Source organism: Eretmochelys imbricata, chromosome 9 (assembly GCF_965152235.1).
Source record: "Eretmochelys imbricata isolate rEreImb1 chromosome 9, rEreImb1.hap1, whole genome shotgun sequence".
Lineage (NCBI taxonomy): Eukaryota > Metazoa > Chordata > Testudines > Cheloniidae > Eretmochelys > Eretmochelys imbricata.
This window is the reverse complement of record NC_135580.1, coordinates 76,064,079-76,070,143: the sequence shown is the minus strand read 5'-3', so window position 1 is coordinate 76,070,143 and position 6,065 is coordinate 76,064,079.

Genomic DNA, 6,065 nt, shown 5'->3' with positions numbered 1-6,065 from the left:
TCGCTGGTGCGGCTGTCCCCGCCCTGCTCTATCCCGACAGCCCCCCTCCCATTACCTGGGCTGTCGCGGCACACGGGCTGTCCCCTCTCCCCCAGTGGTCTGCCCTGACACACCTGGGTGCCCCCAACGCCGGTGCTGGGACACGCGCACATACACACACAGCCCCCTCCCCATCTGTCCCCGCTCACACAATTCACCCTGAATAACTAAGTAGAGCGAGGTTGCAGAGCTGCAGCTCTCACCTCATGCTGGATCCCTTTTTTTTCAGGCGACTTTAAACACTAAAAACCCACACACACCGTACGCCGCCTCCCCATTCTTTCCCTGACTGAAGGTCTCTTCCTCAACTACAGCTTGAATTAGGGAAGGGGTCGCCTCTAGTCAGCCTTTTGGCTAGTACTAACTGTTTCTCCACTTTATCTGGCAAGTCCTCTCGCTGGGGCATCAAGCTGCCTGGCATTGGAAATCGACTCACTGTTGTAATGGCCCTCTTCCATTTCTCATGCTGTTACCTAATGTAAAAGTATCCATGCAGGTTGATGCTAAACTCTTGGGGTTTGATCCTGCAAAGTACTGAACATTCAGGACTAGAGGGGAGTGAAAATTTCCATCCAAACGTTTTTCCACAAAAAAATGCAGATTTGAGTTGACAAACATTTTGTGAATTCATGTCACTTTCACCAAATTAATTTTAGTCAAACAGTGCCTCTAAAGTTTAGTTTTGACAGATCTAATTTGTTTTAGTCAAAATGACTTCATTTTAAAATTTCCTTCAATTTTATTAAAAATGTTTTTAAAAGCTCAAAATTAAAATATTAATTTCAGGTCTAATCCAGTGTTTTGTTTGACCTGCAACAATTTTTTCAACTTTTCAGTTTGCTTAATATGTCAGAAGAAAAGGAGTACTTGTGGCACCTTAGAGACTAACCAATTTATTTGAGCATAAGCTTTCGTGAGCTACAGCTCACTTCATCGGATGCATTTCCACTGAATGGAAACTTTTTTTATTTTACAGAACTGCTAGCAAACCAAAAAAAAAAAAAATTAAGTTATTTGCACAGCTCTAGTCAGTATCCAATCCACCAAAGCACTTAAGCATTTCCTTAATTTTAAGGCAATGGGACTTTTTATGTACCTAAAGGCTTAAGTCCTTCACGGGATCAAACCCTGAGCGCTCAGCAGCTTGCAGGATCTAAGCCAAAGGAGTTCTGTTGTAACATGGATAATAGGCGTATGGTATGTTGTGCTGAGTTCGCTTTAATGTGATGGTTCTTTCTAAATATGCCATTCAGTATCATTAGAAAACATACCATCTTTCTGCCCTTACTTCTGTTCTCATCCACCTTCCATTTAAAAATAATGGCTTTACTCATTTTGTTTATTTATGAAGCTAGTTAAATTAATAGATACACACTTTAAAACAAAACCAGTTTAGCTCTAATGTCCTGTGACCCTTGCGGTCCCCAATGATTCTATGGCCATGTAGGGCACTTCTAGGCCAATTGTACTCATAGACCCAGAGAACATCAGTAGCCTCAAATTCACCAGCTATTTCATGCAGAACAGCTACTGGCATACTTCGTGGAATAAGATGTAAGTAACCTTTAAAGGGGTGGGGGAAAAGAAAACACACACACGGTTGACTAAATGATTAATGTCCATGGGAAATACTTATTAAAAAGTTTCTACTTCTTAGATCGATGAGTTTGTTTTTTACGAATTATATAGCATTAAAAATGTACATGGTGCTGTACAGAAAAAAAAAATCACAGGCTCTCTGTCTGAGGAACTTGCGATCTAGAATGCTGATACTGCAGATACATATGCCTGGACTTAGCATTGTGCATCAGTGTCAATGGGTCTACTCTGAATATGCAAAGTTAAAACTGAGGGATACTGATTTATACTACTTGAGAATTTGACCTATAATTTTCACAATATCAGAGAGGCATTTACAAAAGTCAAACTTTTATTTGTTTTGCTAGAAGACCATATAACGGTAACCAGAAAAAAGTATATATTTTTTGTCTGGAAAAAGAATTAACTGAACAAATTTTGACTAAATTATTTGTTATTATTTGTTTTCAGGATATGGTGTTTCATTTGAAATGTAATATCTTTTTATAATGCCTTTTTAGTGGTAACTTTTTTAAAAAATGGATGGGACAATAACAGAAAATTCTGATATGCTGGGGAAAATATGGTGAAAACTTTAAACAATAAATGTGTCTGCTACTGCTGCCAATAGCTAACGGAACAGGTGTAATGAAAATGCAATGGAACACAATATATGTAACTGATTGAAGTTAACCATAAACATAATTTTTGTAAGTTATACTGAAGAAGGACAGCTCCACTGGTCGTGCTGCTGTGAAATAAATCCCACATCATCATTTTCTCTAGCCATGGAGTTTTTGCATTTGAGCACATTTGCCATTGTTGCAATTTTCTACAATGTGATTTGAATATGCTGGAAAAATAGCATCTAAAGTAGACACATTTATAACAAATGAACAAATTCCTGAAAAAATTGTTTGTGATATTTGTTTGAATAAAGTTTTGAATTATCTTTGGCTGTCTTCACTCCTCTGTGTTTGCTTTCCAAGAACATATTCCCCAGCAGAAAGGTTTGTGGAAACAGTGGACCAAATGTTCTGATGCTGTAAAATGGTACACTTCCATTAAAGTCAATGGAGCCGCACCAATTTACCCCAGCAGAAAATCTGAATCAATTAATTTTAGCTGAATATCAGTGAATATTCCTGGAAAGTTAAGTTCATGTTCAAAATGTGAATCTTTGCACCAGAAAGCTTATTATGAGAGTTATGGTCATCTATACAGGGACCAGAAACAATACTATGTGACCTGTATAGGTCCAATATAACGAGCCAACACTGAATTTGATTATCACATGTTCATATCTACAAATCATGAATTGTCAGTTGAAATTATTCAGTGAATAAATATGAATAAAGAATAAGACTCCAATCCTGTAAACTGCTCTGTGAAGACACCTACGTAGAGCCCAGTTGAAGTCACTCTTATGGAGCAAGTTGTAGGATCAAGGCCTTTATTTGCAAAAAGCAGTGTTTCTCAACAACAAAAGGAAAATTCACTGAACACATTATTCATTGCTGTCAAGGCTGAATCCTCACTCTGTCATGCTGAGTGCAGAAGGTAGGGGCCCGGAAGGATTCTAAAAATTAATACTTGCCACTCCAGGCTTGTATTACACTCCCAAGGTTACAGGTTCTCTCTGACCTTGGCTTGGTAAACACTGCCACCACCCAAATGCAAAAAAACCCCTTTGAACCCAGGAAGGAGCACTTGGGAATTCCTCCCTGTGGGGTACCCTCCAGCCCTTCCACCACCACCACCACCCCCTCTGGGGAAGAGCTGAGAAAGAAAACAAAGGAAATTAGCTGTGGCTACCAGCTAATCAAACAACATGCACAAACCTCTTAGGACACCAAAAATTCAATCCTGTTCTTAAAAAAGGTAAATTTTATTAAAAACAAAAAGGAAAAAAAATACATCTGGAATTTAGGATTTGCTAGATTTTAAAAGAGCAATTCCAAAATTAAGCACACAAACTAGCTTTCTTGGGGTTTCAGCTTAAAGGTTACAAGCAAACAAAAGCATCAGGGGTTAGCACAGAGGAGATCCACAAGCCAAAATAAGAAATAAACCTGATTGAGTCTAACTAAACATTCCCTATCCAAATAATTTCTTCTAGGTATGGAAGATACTTTTTCATACCTGGTTCAAATATTGCACAGCATTTTTGCTTATAGCATTACTGCTCCATCCCCCTCCAACCCAGAGAACAACAGACAGAGGGAAAAGTTTTTTTCCCCAATTTTAAAAGTTCTAGCCTTCCCATTGGCTCTTTTGGTCAGGTGCCCACTCCTTTTCTTTTACCTGTGGGCTTGTAAACCCTTTACAGGTAAAGCAAGCAGAGGACAGATACCAAGAGGGATTTTACAGCTAACTTACTGGCTGGGTGTTCATAAAAGGGAGCTACCCTCCCACTTCATTTATTACAATTGCACATTACTTTCTCATTCTTAATAGGTATATGGCCATCCAGAGATACCAAAACCACATACCTGCAAAACTCCCAGAACAGAAGCTACTTAGAATATCTTCCTAGCCTTTAAAAATGCTACCAGTATCTAAATACTACTTTCAATGTTCACCATGTCTGCTCATGGTCACCTTGTCCAACTATCCTGATGAAACCATTGGGTCAGTTTAAAAATGGAAACTAGCATAACAGATGGCAGACAAGTCATCTTGAATGGATTCTGTAAATATACTGCAGAAGAAAATAAGATTAATAAAAGTATTTTTAATAGACTTGAGACAATGGGGGGTATTCTGGCTTTACTGATGTGTCATAAATATAAAGGGAAGGGTAAACCCCTTTAAAATCCCTCCTGGCCAGAGGAAAAATCCTCTCACCTGTAAAGGGTTAAGAAGCTAAAGGTAACCTCGCTGGCACCTGACCAAAATGACCAATGAGGAGACAAGATACTTTCAAAAGCTGGAAGGAGGGAGAGAAAGAAAGGGTCTGTGTCTGTCTGTATGCTGCTTTTGCCGGGGATAGAACAGGAATAGAGTCTTAGAACTTTTAGTAAGTAATCTAGCTAGGTATGTGTTAGATTATGATTTCTTCAAATGGCTGAGAAAGGAACTGTGCTGAATAGAACTAGGTTCACCGGGGGAAGGAGACCAAAGCCCTGAGGTAAGTGGGAAAGCGGGATACAGGGAAGAAGCACAGGCAGGAATGTCTGTGAGGGGAGGGCTCCTGCCTCATACTGAGAATGAGGGGCGATCAGCAGGTTATCTCAAGTGCTTATGTACGAATGCACAAAGCCTTGGAAACAAGCAGGGAGAACTGGAGGTCCTGGTGTTGTCAAGGAATTATGACGTGATTGGAATAACAGAGACTTGGTGGGATAACTCACATGACTGGAGTACTATCATGGATGGTTATAAACTGTTCAGGAAGGACAGGCAGGGCAGAAAAAGTGGGGGAGTAGCACTGTATGTAAGGGAGCAGTATGACTGCTCAGAGCTCCGGTACGAAACTGCAGAAAAACCTGAGTGTCTCTGGATTAAGTTTAGAAGTGTGAGCAACAAGACTGATGTAGCGGTGGGAGTCTGCTATAAACCACCGGACCAGGGGGATGAGGTGGATGAGGCTTTCTTCCGGCAGCTCGCAGAAGCTACTAGATCGCACGCCCTGGTTCTCATGGGTGACTTTAATTTTCCTGATATCTGCTGGGAGAGCAATACAGCGGTGCATAGACAATCCAGGAAGTTTTTGGAAAGCGTAGGGGACAATTTCCTGGTGCAAGTGCTAGAGGAGCCAACTAGGGGGGGAGCTTTTCTTGACCTGCTGCTCACAAACCGGGAAGAATTAGTAGGGGAAGCAAAAGTGGATGGGAATCTGGGAGGCAGTGACCATGAGTTGGTTGAGTTCAGGATCCTGACACAGGGAAGAAAGGTAAGCAGCAGGATACGGACCCTGGACTTCAGGAAAGCAGACTTCGACTCCCTCAGGGAACGGATGGGTAGGATCCCCTGGGGGACTAACATGAAGGGGAAAGGAGTCCAGGAGAGCTGGCTGTATTTCAAGGAATCCCTGTTGAGGTTACAGGGACAAACCATCCCGATGTGTCGAAAGAATAGTAAATATGGCAGGTGACCAGCTTGGCTTAACGGTGAAATCCTAGCGGATCTTAAACATAAAAAAGAAGCTTACAAGAAGTGGAAGGTTGGACATATGACCAGGGAAGAGTATAAAAATATTGCTCGGGCATGTAGGAATGAAATCAGGAGGGCCAAATCGCACCTGGAGCTGCAGCTAGTGAGAAATGTCAAGAGTAACAAGAAGGGTTTCTTCAGGTATGTTGGCAACAAGAAGAAAGCCAAGGAAAGTGTGGGCCCCTTAATGAATGAGGGAGGCAACCTAGTGACAGAGGATGTGGAAAAAGCTAATGTACTCAATGCTTTTTTTGCCTCTGTCTTCACGAACAAGGTCAGCTCCCAGACTGCTG